The following is a 14,990-nucleotide window of genomic DNA, read 5'->3' as shown; positions in this document are numbered from 1 at the left end:
TCATTTACAAGGTAACTAGTGGATAAATTAACAAATGGCATAAAAATTAAGACTTACATCATTTTTTTTTAAAGGAGAAAATGTATGATAACCAGGGAATACAGAAAATTCAATGTATTTTACAATAAAATAACCTTTAAATCTCTATCCCTGTACAACAGGGTTTGGGTCATCTTTAGTGAACTTGCGTGTTTTCATACAGTTTATTCTGAGCACTTGAATTGTTTTAGATATACAGCTTTTTATTGAAAGAATATTACATTTGTATACCAGGATAAGATTTAGTACATTGAGATGTTTTAAAAATATTTATAGGGCTTCCCTGGTGGAGCAGTGGTTGACAGTCCGCCTGCCGATGCAGGGGACGCGGGTTCGTGCCCCAGTCCGGGAAGATTCCACATGCCGCGGAGCGTCTGGGCCCGTGAGCCATGGCCGCTGAGCCTGCGCGTCCGGAGCCTGTGCTCCGCAACGGGAGAGGCCACGACAGTGTGGGGCCCGCGTACCGCAAAAAAAAAAAAAAAAAAAATGTAAAACAATATTTAACATAGTTTAGGAAAACATACATAATACAAGCTAAAAGGAAGTCCATGCAAACAATAAAAACCAGATTCAGGATTAAAGGTGGATTTACCATGAAGCCTATGAAGCTTAAGTTCAGCCCTCTCACTTAGACAGAACCCTTTCAAGGTCCTGTACTTGTATTTGATTTCATTATTGTGTACTTGTTTTCTTAAAGAGGTTCTCCTCTCCCAAATTGTATTAGCCTCAGGCCTATCCCTAAAGGAGGATATAGAAGGCCATGGGAAGGGAGGGGGAAGAGGGGGAGAAGAGGAAAGGGCTAAGGAGGGGAGGGGTGAGGAGGGAAGGGGAAGAGAGGGGAAAACAAAGAGTCTCTCCTAAAAGATGCTGGCTCCCCAGTGCCTGCTCCGGCATCACTGTCCAGCTCTTGGGCACTTGTGCCTGAAGGCATGTTTACTATAAGCCAGAGGGTGAGACAGCTCTTGGATTTGACTTGATTAACCGTCCAGGGCCTTGCACGGCTCCAGGCTTGGAGGACATGGAACAAAAGCCACCTGACAGGGAGGAGTTCCCAAGGGGGCTGCCAGCTGCTCCGCTTCACCCTTAGTCCATTCTTCCACCCCTGGTGCACAATGTAACACCAACACAGAGCTTGCAAAACACAGTGCGTGGCCAGAAGTTCTCCAGGCCAGAGGCTGAGTGCTTTGCGGTTGTATCCAGGAGGATGGTTTGAGACCCAAGGCACCCTGCAGCCACAATTCTGCTCCAGTCCTTTAAGCTTCCAGACTAAATCTCGCTTCTTTTGCTCAAAGTGTACACCATTTTTTAAAAAACAAACCAACTTGAACAAAATAAATAAATGACAGTTATTTCAACAACAGCAACAGAAATATACAGAAACATACACTATGGACATCTTTCCATGTTCTTTTACAGCACTTTTAAAAAATTTTATTGAAGTATAGTTAATTTACAATGTTGTATTAATTTCTGCTCTACAGCAAAGTGATTCAGTTATACATATATATATATATATATACATTCTTTTTCATATTATTTCCCATTATGACTTATCATAGTATATTGAATATAGCTCCCCGTGCTATACAATAGGACCTTGTTGTTTATCCATCCTATATATAATAGTTTGCATCTGCTAATCCCAAACTCCCACTCCATCCCTCCCCCAGCCGCCTCCCCCTTGACCACCACAAGTTTGTTGTCTACGCCTGTGTGTTTCTGTTTCATAGATAAATTCATTTGTGTTGTGTTTTAGATTCTGCAGATAACTGATATCATATGATATTTGTCTTTCTCTGTCTGACTTACTTCACTTAGTATGATAATCTCTAGGTCCATCCATGTTGCTGCGAATGGCATTATTTCATTCTTTTTTATGGCTGAGTAGTATTCCTTTGTGTATATATATACCACATCTTCTTTATCCATTCATCTGTCGTTGGACATTTAGGCTGTTTCCATATCTTGGCTATTGTGAATAGTGCCGCTATGAACATAAGGGTGCATGTATCTTTTTGAATTATAGTTTTGTCAGGATATATGCCCAGGACTGGGATTGCTGGATCATAGGGCAACTCTAGTTTCAGTTTTTTGAGGAACCCCCATACCATTCTCCATAGTGGCTGCACCAATTTACATTACCACCAACAGTGTAGGAGGGTTCCCTTTTCTCCACACCCTCTCCAGCACTTATTGTCTTCTACAACATTTTTAATGGCTACATAGGACATATCAACATTGATTAAATGGTCACTATTGGACCATTAGACATTTAGATTGGTTCTAGTTTCTGCTCAATACAAACATTCCTACAGCTGACCCTTAGCATACAGTCCTAGTGATTTCTTTAGAAAAAAATTCTTCTAAGTGGACTTCCTTTGTCAAAGAGGACTGAATATCTTCAAGGTTTCTGAGATATATTGCCAAGTATGCTGCCCAAAAGGTTGCATCAATTCACACACATCAGTATATGAGAATGTCTTGTTTCCCAAACTGAAGTCAATGCTAAATGTTTACATTAAACAAAAGTATGTTGTCCAATGGATAGACAAAAAAAAAAAAAAAAAATAGCATCTCATAGCTTTAATTTGCCATCAGTTCGGACACTTGTGTTTCTTCTGAGTTGATTTATATTCTCATGCTTTGCTCTGTCCTCCATTGAGACAATGCTCCTAATCTTATTGATTAGTAAGAGCTTTTTATATATTATGACATTAACTTTTATTCATGTATGTTGTTAATACTTTCCGTTTTGTTTTGCTATTTGCCTATATGGTTTATTGTGGTTTTGATGCACAGACATTTTACAATTAAATGTATCAGTATTTTTTATTTCAGATACTTTCTTAGGTGTTTTTTATTTTTAAGAGTCTTTTCCCCAAAGAATATATAAATGTTCACCTATACTTTTCCCCAGTACTTCCATGGTTTTGTTATTTTTTATTATTTTTTTATTGAAGTATAGTTGATTTACAATGTTTCAGGTGTCTTCCATGGTTTTATTTATGAAATTTGGGGTGACCTTCTTCTTTTCCAAAGAGTTAATCATTTCATGAAAGTCAGCTTTTTTCTTACAGATTTTAAATGGGGCTTTCATTATATATTGATTTGAGTCTCTTTCTGGACTTTTCAGTTTTAATCGATGAGCATCATTTTCCCAGCATTATGTCAATTATTGTAATTATGGTGTATGCACTTCTAGTTTCATGGAAAGTCCTTATTATTTCTTTCTTTTCTTTTTCAAGATTAGTTTGGTTGTACTTGCATGTGTATTCCTCCGGAATCATTCTGGCAATTCTACTTTATTTTCCTTTACTCATAATATTATGAGCATTAATGATTTTTCTTAAACCCAAACGTGGTCTTGACCAAAAAATGTGGTTGGAGAAGAGAGAAAAAGTACAAAGAAACACTCACCAGGCTAGGTAAGATATTATAGACTTTTTACTCTAATCATTTCCAAATAACCAGACCTTAAATTTCTCCAATATGATCCAAAGACCCACCACCCATGGAATAAATGAAAATCTTCTGTGTAAAAGGAGAGAGAGAGAGAGAATAAAAGGACATATAGGTAGAAGTAAAAGAAAGCAGTATTTGAAATTAAGAGGAACACAAAGACACATGAAATCAAAATGCTGAAAGGAGCCTACAAATATGACCCATGGCTTTCATTTTTTTACTTTCATTCATTCTTCATTTCTATAAACAAAACTCTAAATGTTTTTAAGAAGCCACTGAAATTTTGTAGTCTATCCCCTAATCTAATTTATGATGTATAGGACCTACATTTCAGAGAGTTACAAAATAACAGAATCTTAGAGCTCCTTTCCTGCCTAATGCAGGAGTCCCCATGTAGCACTTCTCCTAGGAGTGGCTGTCCAGCCTCTGCTTGGCTACTGTCTGACTAGGCCTTGACTCACTACCTCCCTGAGCCCTTCCCATGTTTAAATAGCCTAATTATTAGAAGGCTCTGGCTGCTATAAAGTCAAAATCTGTCTCCCAGCATATCCCTCCCCCACCCTTTGCCCTGGTTCTGCTTTTTTGAGCCAACACTGGCCTTCACTGCTTTGGAGCTGGTTCTCCTGTCCCCTTCAGTTTTATCTTCCACACACTTGTCATTCCTGAACAGTCCTTTTGGGACATAGTTCTTGATCTCTCCTCTGGAAGTATTATAAAATAGCCAGCATTTCTCTTAAAGGTGAAATGCAGAAGTTAACATAATTCTCCAGGTTGCATCTGACCAGTGCAGTAAGTTGAGAGAACCTCATTCCTTACTTGGCATTTTTTTAAAATGAATGCACCTCAGGTTACATTCAGGTTTGAGATAACAGACTCAAGCTACAGCTATTTGGCCTTGTTATCAGGAAATAGTTTTGGTCCTTTTCACGCAAGCAAGAGAACAGATCTCACCGGTAAAAATGAACTCCTAGGGCTTCCCTGGTGGCGCAGTGGTTGAGAGTCCGCCTGCCGATGCAGGGAACACGGGTTTGTGACCCCGTCCGGGAGGATCCCACATGCCGCGGAGCAGCTGGGCCCGTGAGCCATGACCGCTGAGCCTGTGCGTCCGGAGCCGGTGCTCCTCAACGGGAGAGGCCACAACAGTGAGAGGCCCGCGTACTGCAAAAAAAAAAAAAAAAAAAAAAAAACTCCTAGCAGACTGGTGAAATTTGGGAGGAGTCTTTAAAGCCAAGAATAAGGGGGGAAAAAGGCCTTTCCATGTAAAAACTGGAAGAATCCAGGTAGTGGAATCATGGGTGCCAGGAAAACTTCTGTGCCCAGGAAAAGTGAGTGCCTGCCCATCAGTGAAGAAACCCCAGGCTGCATCACTTTGGGGGGGTGCCTTGTTCCAGGCATAGGTCTCTGCCCCGGTAGACAGCTTTTGAGAAATTGAGCTTTTGCCCCCTTTCAGTCTTGCTTCTTAGGATTGGTTGGCAGCAGTGACAGCTTAAATTTCTGTCTTGTCTATTCCAACGTGTGTGCCCGTCTGTGAAAAGATGGAAATTAACTCAGGACCGCAGGACCCCAATTACTCTGCACCTAGTACCCTTGGGCTCTGCCTCCAACGGGCCCTCCTGGCAGCTCCTCTAATCCACAGACAGCCTGACGTCTGGCATGCCCTCCTCCCGGCTCACCTTTCCCTTTCCCTCCCCTACGGAGCAGTGCTGTCAGCACCCCCAGGCCAACTGCGCAGGCATGGGCAGGAGACTGCGGTGACCCAGCTCTTGAGCTGTGGTCATACGCCGCAACAGCGGGGGAAGATCAGGAAAACTGGGGGCCTCACTAGCCGTGTCTGATCAGCCCTCTCCTGCTGCCTCCAGACCGGAAAATTCAGGCATGTTCACAGATCGGCCCTGCTTGAAATCCACGCGGAGGCCTAATTACAGAGCTCCGGATCTCAGTTTTCTGTTTTGCCCTAAATCCTGGCGTAGTCCATAGTGCGTTAATTCGGAAACTAAACACTCTCTTTCAAGGAAGGGAGAAAGGCAGGACGAGGGAGTGGGGGAGGGTGGAACCTCATTGAGCTTTCATTGGTAGAAGATGAGCATGGGATCCTAAGAGACCTAGGATCTTCCGGAGCACACAGATGTTTCTTCCACTAGTTCATTGTCCGTAGGCCCGGCCCACCTCACCTCTTGGGGGGCTTTGTTCTCTATTGATCTATCTCTTATAATGTAAAATCCATTTTGGAGTAGATTACGTACATACCATACACTGCTAGCCCTCCTGGCAAATTAAGTCACTGAAAAAATACACAGCAGCCAGATTTGTCAGAAAGTTTGCCACCATATAAGGATAAGAGATGGTGTTGAAAGAGAGGTGCTTTCTTGCTTTGGTTCAGCCAGCTGAAAAGTTAAATCTCCCTTTGCAAAATGTAGAGTCCTGACCCCTTGTACAGTCCTGAGTCCTAGGGCACTCAGATGGGAAGGATGGGAGTGAGGAAAAAGAGAGCTCTCCAGGATCCGGGCTCAGCTGTCCCTCCCTCAGGAACTCTAAGCCCTGGGCAGGGGGACACAACCCACACCCTCCTCCCTTACCCCCTTAGCCTCCGCTAAGGTTTGAGACATTTGCTGAATGCTTACCTTGTGTGGTTAACATTTCCTTTGTGTATCTTTTCTCCCAAACTCAGTCGTATCCCTCACAGCTCATCCCTGTGCTCAAGATGAAGATATAGTTCTTGAATGAATGAACAAACCTCTAACTCTCATTCCATACATTCTCAGTGAAGAGCTGGACCCTTTGGGGATGTTTCTGCAAACTGATCAATACTGGGGGAAAGAAAGGAAGAAAGAAAGAGAGAAAGAGAGAGAGAAAGAAAGAAAGAAAGAAAGAAAGAAAGAAAGAAAGAAAGAAAGAAAGAAAGAAAGGAAGGAAGGAAGGAAGGAAGGAAGGAAGGAAGGAAGGAAGGAAGGAAGGAAGGAAGAAAGAAAGAAAGAAACTTATTTTAAAAGAATAATAAATAAGAAACCCAATAAAGAGGTGTTTTTGTCTTTATGTTCTACTCTGAACCTTTACACTGTGGGTTGGAATATCCCCTCAAATATCATTCATGAACTATCTAATGACTTGAGATGTTTTTTAAATGTTTTAGCATGGCAAATTTCTGGCAAATACAAGAGAAGAGAGAGCCCCCATAGATCCACCAGTCAGTCAGACCACTCAGCATCAACAAATTCAACTCACAGCTGATTTTGCATTACTTACACTCCATCTGTTCATTATGCACCCCCCACCCTGCCCCCAACCAGCGTTATTTCGAAGCAAACAAAACACATCACGTCATTTTATTCCTAAATATAAAGTGTCCCTTAAAAGATAACATCTCGTTTTGAATAATCACTTCTGTGCTGTTATCCAAGTGCTCTGATCTTTGAGGCAGAGCCTGAAGGCTGGTGAGCTCCCTTAAGGTATGCTGGGTCAGGTGCCTATTACCATCACGTGGGACTCCATGGGTGCACTAAAATCATGGTTCATACCTACCCTACCACTACCCCCCATTTCCCAGTTGCCCACACTCAAGGGGACTGGCTTCTTAAGAGAGGGTTACATGCAGAGACTTGGAAGCCAGACTGCCTTAGAATCCCAGCTCCACCACTTCCTAGTTCTGTGACCTTGGGCAAGACACTCAACCTCTCTGTGCCTCAATTTCCTCATCTAAAAGCCAAGTTAATTAAGCTCATACAACTCAACAACAAAGAAACAAACAACCCAATTGAAAAATGGGCAGAAGGCCTAAATAGACATTTCTCCAAAGACATACAGAGGGCCAACAGGCACATGAAAAGATACTCAACATCTCTAATTATTAGAGATTTTGAAAAATAAAACTATAATGAGGGACCACCCCACACTGGTCAGAATGGCCATCATGAAAAAATACGAATAACAAACGCTAGGGAGAGTGTGGAGAAAAAGGAATCTTCCTACATTGTTGGTGGGAATGTAAATTTATGCAGCCACCGTGGAGAACAGTATGGAGCTTCCACAAAAACCTAAAAATAGAGTTGCCATATGATCCAACAACCCCACTCCTGGGCATATATCCAGACAAAACTATAATTCAAAAAGATACGTGAACCTCTATGTTCGTAGCAGCACTGTTCACAATAGCCAGGAGGTGGAAACAGCCTAAATGTCCATCGACAATGAGTGGATAAAGATGTGACACATATATACAATGGAATACTACTCAGCCATAAAAAGAATGAAATGATGCCATTTGCAGCAACATGGATGGACCTAGAGATTATCGTACTAAGTAAAGTAAGTCAGACAGAGAAAGACAAATATCATATGATATCACTTATATGTGGAATCTAAAATATGACACAAATGAACTTATCTGTGAAACAGAAACAGACTCACAGACATAGAGAACAAACTTGTGGTTGCCGGGGGGTGGGGGTGGGGGTGGGGGTGGGGGAGGGATGGAGTGGGAGTTTGGGATTAGCAGATGCAAGCTATTATATATAGGATGGATAAACAACAAGGTCCTATTGTATAGCACGGGGAACTATATCCAATAGTTGTTTATCCTGTGATAAACCAGAATGGAAAAGAATATCTATATCTGTATATATCTGAATCACTTTGCTGTACAGCAGAAATTAACACAGCATTGTAAACCAGCTATACTTCAGTAAAATAAATTAAAAAATTAAATGTAGGTCAATTAATAGTACTCACCTCACAGGGTTGTTTTAAGAATTAAACACGTTAAAAATAATGTGAAGCTCTTGGAACAGTACCTGGCACACGGGAAGTACCATGTTAAGTGTCTGATTTTATGATTATTCTTTGCTTAATACATGCACCATTTCCACCAACACCACCTACTCCCTGAATCAACTGACAAACAATAACCCTTCACAGATGTGCAGCAATGTACCTATTTCTCAAAGTAATTTCAGACATGTTATCAGGCACGATCTCCCCATAGTCTATGAGGGTGCCAGAGGTGTTAATACAGAACTGGGGGAAAGATTTAGCTACAATTAGCCCTGTTATTGATGGGGAAAAATTGGAACCAAGCCAAAGGACTAACAATAGAGATTGGTTAAATAAAATATAGCACATCTGTATGTTCTGTCATCATAAATGAGGCATGCTGAATAATAAAGGGAAAAAGGAAAAGTTGCCCCAAAGTATGGAAAGTATGAATACTGTGCGTTATTTTTCCTTTTGGTATATCATGCTTATTAAAAAGACCAGAAAGACAACATCAAAACATTACTGTTTGTCATTTCTCAAGGAAGCAACAAAAAGTCATTTTCCTTCTTTGTGTTTGAATTTTCTGAATGTTCTATAATGAACATGTATGACTTGTTCATTATGGAAAGGTTGTTGTTTAAAAACAGGATCCATAATTGCATAGGCAGGGTGATTCAGTTATATAAAAAAGATAGATGAAAACAGCAAGATACTAATGGCAGAATTGTGGGTGATTTTTTTCTTTAAATGTTTCAGGTTCTTCCAATTTTTCTGCTCTGAAAGCAGTAAGTTGTTTTGGAGAAGATGGTTCAGATGGGGAAACTGAGGCACGGGAGGCAGACGGGAAGGGTCTTGGGCTCCACGTCCACCTCCGCCTGCCCTGCCCAAACCAGAGCAGGTGTGCTCAGTTCTCCCCAGCGATGCCTACTTTTGGGTTCATTACTGACCCCTGACTTAGAGCTCGAGGATGTAAATGACTGTCGCATAATAACAGGGTGCAGCCCCGGAGTCTTTCCTCTTGTTCTTGACCAAAGAGCAGCAAGAAGAAACCACAGGAGGAGAGAAGAAATGGGCTGTAGGGCCCTGCGTGTGCTGGGGTGACGCGGGGGAGGCTTGGCACTCCAGAGGCGTCATCTCCACCATCTGCAGGGGCGGGGAGCCAGCCCTCAGCTGGGCCGCTGCAGATTCCCAGCCGCAGCCATCTCCCGGTGGACAGCTGCCAGCTGTGAGGGAGGAGCGAGCCCTGCAGGCAGATGTGTCAACCAGAGATAGCAGTCCACCCAGCCCAGGTATCTGGGGGCTCCCTGGTCTACTTCCCCAACAAGTGTGCCTGGAACAACATAAACAAGAAAAAAACAAAAACAGATAGACCCAGGGAACAAAAAAAGAAAAGGGAGAATGAGAGAGAAGCACTTTCTAGATAGAGCAGTTGGAGCCGATGATAGCACAGGTGACAGGCAGTAGCGGGGTGGTGTGGCCCAATGGGCAAAGCTGTGGGTTAGAGTCACAGACCAAGAGTCCCCCACTGCCTGCGACTATATGATCTAAGGCATGTGCCCTTCCCAGGGCAGTGCCCCTTCTACAAGAGGCAAATGTCACCAAAGGGGTGAGAAGGTGTCCTTGCTTCTGGAAGGGGCGTCACTGCTGCACGTCTGGCCCAGTACTCACGGGAAGGGGCAAGTGTTTCGGTCTTCCCACCTGTGTTCATACCCGATTGTCAGGGCAGATTGCTGTCACTGTCAGACTCACTGCTTCCAGGTCTGCAGGGGAGGAAATAGCCCCCAGCTTGGCGATGCCACACAGGGAGGCTCAGGCTGGGTGGGCAGACCTGTCCTGGTCCTATGTGTGATGAGAGAGCCAGGCCTGGGCTGTCTTCCGTGCAGTCAGCTCTGAGACACTCAGTAGCCACGTCCTCCCTCCAGCAGCCCACACTGCCAGGTGGACCTTCGCATCTCTGTCCATTGGCCTCAGAGTAAAGTGGGCTTGGGGGATTTTTCCCCAGGTGGAATGGAAGAAAAAAGTATCAGTGGCCTATTGCCATTAAAACTCTACATATGGACCTGGCAGCTTTAAAGAGACCCCCTGGCTGTTTGAAGGTGGTTACTTACCTGTTTTAGACAAGAAAGGTTTCTAGCAGGGATTTCAACACAAGAATACGGAAGGAAAGCAACTCTGACAATTTGAATAATAGGAAAGACTCATTCTCCCTTAATCCCTAGCTTCCCAAGTTCATAGGTTGCTATTAAATCCCACCAAATCCTTCCACTGGCATCTGTTTGGCTTTGCAATTTGATTCAGGTTTAGGGTGCATCCCTCTGGGCCTGGCACCAGGCAAGGTGTGGAAGAGGATGTGCAGAAGAGTAAGATGTGGTCCTGGGGTCCACAATCTAGAGGGGGAGACAAAAGTCACATCCTGGGCTGAAACTGACCAGGATAGGTCAGACAACAGGTTCTGAACCATATCATGTAAAACAGTCCATGAGGACACTCATCCCAAATCACCACAAACCCCAAACAAAACACAGAGACCAAATCCTAAAATGTACCCCCTGTAGGTTAGTACCAGTCTGGGCTGTAACAGAACACACTGTAGTGGCGCTTCTCTGCCTTGGAAAGCAGGAGTTGCGGGATGACAACTCAGCACCACACCTGGGCATTCTGTGTGCACATCAGTGCCCACCTACAAGCAATAGCAGCTGGGCCTTTAAAAAACAGTATCTGGTAGTGTTTATACATAGTTTACCCTGAGGATAACATAAAGAAGATATTTAGGGCTTTCCTGGTGGTGCAGTGGTTAAGAATCCACCTGCCAATGCAGTGGACACGGATTCGAGCCCTGGTCTGGGAAGATCCCACATGCTGTGGAGCAACTGAGCCTGTGCACCACAACTACTGAGCCCATGCGCCACAACTACTGAAGCCTGCACACCTAGAGCCCGTGCTCCGCAACAAGAGAAGCTACCACAATGAGAAGCCCGCGCACCGCAACGAAGAGTAGCCCCCGCTCATCGCAACTGGAGAAAGCCTGCACGCAGCAACAAAGACCCAACGCAGCCAAAAATAAATAAAAATTAAAATTTTATTTTAAAAAAAAGAAGATATTTAATGGGACCCCAAATTTACTTCAACAGCATGCAAGCTGTTTATGGCAGGATCCAACTGCAGGCCTCAGGTACACCCCACATGTCTACCTCTCATTTGATCATTTTTTTCTCTCTTTTAAGGTCTGGTTCAAACCTCACATCTACTCTTCAGTGACGTCTCCAACTGCTCTTCCAATTCCATGTCAGAATTATTAGAACAGGAGTCGTTGATTTATATTCCATGTTTTATATTTAGGTTGCTACGTTTGCTCTGGAGGGTAGAGCAGATGCTATTTCTTTGAGCCCCACCATAGTGCCTCCACAAAGCTGACAATCCTGTCACCAGGAAATAACGGTAAAGACCATTCTAAGTATCTAATGATTGTCCCTGTCCTTAACTCACTATTCAGTGAGCACCAGTGAATACTTACTAGCTGCTTTGGAAAGCAAGCGGGTTAATACCTAATGATAGCATTGTTACTGAGACCAAGCTCGTGCCACGCACTCCAGGATAGGACAATAAACTGAGAGACAAGTTGTTCAGGCAAGGAATAGCGACTTTACTAGGAAAGCCAGTAGACGGAGAAGATGGTGGACTAGTGTCCCAAAGAACTACCTTCTCCGAAGTAGAATTCAGGCTTCTTCTCTACTAAAAGGGGAGGGGGTAAAGTCCTGGTTCCAGCCAGACTTTGGTGGGAATGTTCTAGTTTCTTCTTTCTTGTAGTCATTCACTGATGGGTCTGGTCAGGATGTTTCCTGTGAGCTAAACAAAGGTATTTTAGCTTAATGCTCATTACCTGGGAGACAGAGTTCCCAGAGACGGGCCATTATGCATAATGTAAGCTTATAGGCAACATTCCTTTACTGATTAACTTGTAGAAGGATACAAAATTTCTTCCCTGTTACGGCATGACTTACACCTTAGCCTGTGTTGATTAGATTTTTGTATTTTTTTGTTCAAGCCCATGTTCACCAGCAAAAGGATTACAGTCAACACAGTCATTATTCCAGAGAGTAATCTGTATAGTCGGTGATAATTCCAATCGTATAATACGTGTGATAAACATCATCTTTGTGAATAACAATTACACAAAAGCACAAACACATCCAAGACATACTGAAAAGCTGAAATCCACATGCTACCTCCTTCTCGTAGAATAATATTAGCAAACCACGAATTTTCTTTTTAGTTACACATCTGGTCCCAAAGCTAACGGTTTGTGCGTTTGCCTTGTTATAAGATCTAGAATTATCAGCTAGTTATATCATGCATATGATAAATTACTGCCAAAAAGATACGTATTTCTAAGTAGACACCTCCATTCCAGACAGAACTGAACAAATAATTCTTCACCAGGATGGAAGTGAACACACAAGTAAGGGCAATTAACTTGCTAATTCTTTCCTCCTTGCTTAGTATATTAGTCTTTGTGTCCTATATACTAAAGTATACTTCCTTCCTAGATGCATTGAGGTGAGGGCAGTCTGCATTAGTAGAAGTCTGATATAGAGATTTTAAAACTTACTTTCAAATACGTAAACAAAAGTTCCATATCACCGATATAAAATTAGGCCTTGCCAAGTCTGGTAGGGTATAGTTTTGGCTTTAACCACTAACTTAAAATGATTTTTAATCCAAACATCCAAGAACCAGCCAAGAGAAGCAATCATGGTTTCTGCTTACAATAAATTATCATAAATTATTTACATCTGAAAAGATACATTTTAAATGCTTTAGCTTATTCTCATAAGTGGGTAAACAGCATTTGTATAAGCTTCCTGTAGCTGCTATAACAAATTACCACATATTGGTGACTTAAAACAACCCAAATTGATTCTCTTACTGGAGTTCTGGAGACCAGGAGTCTCAAGTCAGTTTCACTGGACCAAAATCAAAATGTTCACCTGGAGGAGTCCTGGAGGCTTTGGAATGTTTCCTCCAGGTGAGCTTCTGGAGGCTACCCATGTTCGTCTCCTGACCCCTTCCCCCCGCCACACACACACCCTCTTGCTCCCATCCTCATATTTCCTGCTTCCCCTTTTGCCTTCTTGCCTCTGTCTTTAAGGACCCTTGGGATTATATTTAGGGCCACCTGGATAATCCAGGCTAATCTCCCCATCTCAAGGTCCTCCACTGATCACACCTGCAAGTCCCTAGTCCCCTATAAAGTAGCAACCATAGGTTCCAGGGATTAGGGCATGGATCTCTTTGGGGAGCCATTATTCAGCCTACCACAGTCCTTATCTCACTTTGTCTATACTGTGATTTATAGGGACCTTCTCTCAGAGGTGGAACAAAGATGGACTTCTGACTGTGGAGCCATAATTGCAGTCTGAGCGTCATGCCCTGGTACTGAAGACGGGGCTGGATCGGCAGTGAAAAGATGAGCTTGAATCTCGCTCTGCCACCGCTGCTGTAGGATGGCGGGGGATGCAACCACGCTGCGAGCTGCGTGTGTTCCTACCCAGGTGCCCTGAAGGAAAGGCAGCCTCCAGTTTGGGTCAGTCCCCTCATCTCCAAACCTGGAGGTGCCTCATCCCGGTCACTCCTCCACACTCAAACACCATTTCTTGCTCCTAAGAAAAAGGCTTAGAAATGCCACATTTGGAGCCTCTCTGCTCTCCGGGCACCCTGCGGTACCCTGGAAATGAAAGGATCAGAAGCAACCGGCTTACTTTTCCTTGAGCGCCCAAGAACTAAGGGGAAATCCACACCAGGCTGACGCTCTCTCGGGCTTTGTCAGATACAAAAGGATGGAGCAGTAGATGCGCCCCCCATCTCCCCTCTCTGGGCCCTCACTGGGATCATTCTTGAGTGTTACTCCTATTCTTAATAACAAAGCCATTTTCTTCTAAGGGTCAAATCTTGTGATTTTCTTTTCTGACTTTGCTCCAGCTTTTTTCTGGGATGGCCCTAATCCCTGGGCCTCAGTGTTCCCACCTTCTAATTAAGTGGGGTGCACTCAGGTGATCAGAGATGAGTAGGATTGCGTCCTTGCAGCCCTCTGGTGCAACCCGCTCATTCTGCAGATAAGGAGACCGAGGCTCAGAGAAGGGAAGTGGCTTGGCAGGGGTCAGCCAGGGGTTGTGTGTGAATTTCTCTGTTTTTGTCCTGTCTCCTCAGTAACTCCAGGGCAGGGGCTATGGCTTTCCTGCCTTTTGAGCCCCTCCAGGGACCCAGGCCCGGACTGGGGTTTGTAGACACTTGCTGATTGGGAGGACTGATGGATGGAACACAGGGCTGGTTGGGGAGAAGTTGTCAAAAGGGAGCCAGACTGCTAAGCTGGCCCTCGTGGGCAGGAGTGGCTGAGGCACGAGTTCTGGGGAGCCACTCACCAGCTGGGTGACAGTGTGGACAAGTTTCTTGACTTTTCTAAGCCTCCATTCCTCCAACCAGAAGATACAGATGATAATTCTTACTCCACGTGGTTGGAAGAGTTAATAAGGTTTAATAAGTTTGATACACTCAATAGATACTAGCTTTTTTTTTTTTTTTTTGCAGTACGCGGGCCTCTCACTGCTGTGGCCTCTCCCGTTGCGGAGCACAGGCTCCGGACGCGCAGGCTCAACGGCCATGGGATACTAGCTTATTTTTGTTGCAGTTCTTATCATCATAATTAGGTAGGGGCAAAGGCAGGGTCACTGGGGGGAGGTGCA

General features: G+C 43.8%; 1 long non-coding RNA gene across 1 annotated transcript in view; it reads left to right on the top strand.

Annotated features, from left to right (window-relative positions):
• The window catches only part of LOC116755378, a 38,102-nt gene extending 23,954 nt beyond the window's left edge, over positions 1-14,148 (top strand). The window contains exons 2-3 of the long non-coding RNA XR_004350343.1: positions 11,590-11,688; positions 13,607-14,148. This is a non-coding gene — a long non-coding RNA (uncharacterized LOC116755378). The remainder of the gene's footprint in view (positions 1-11,589; positions 11,689-13,606) is intronic.
• The last annotated feature ends 842 nt before the right edge of the window (positions 14,149-14,990 follow it).

This window comes from Phocoena sinus, chromosome 6 (genome assembly GCF_008692025.1).
Source record: "Phocoena sinus isolate mPhoSin1 chromosome 6, mPhoSin1.pri, whole genome shotgun sequence".
In the NCBI taxonomy this organism is placed as follows: domain Eukaryota; kingdom Metazoa; phylum Chordata; class Mammalia; order Artiodactyla; family Phocoenidae; genus Phocoena; species Phocoena sinus.
The sequence above is the reverse complement of the archived record's forward strand: the minus strand, read 5'-3'. Positions and strand labels throughout refer to the sequence as shown.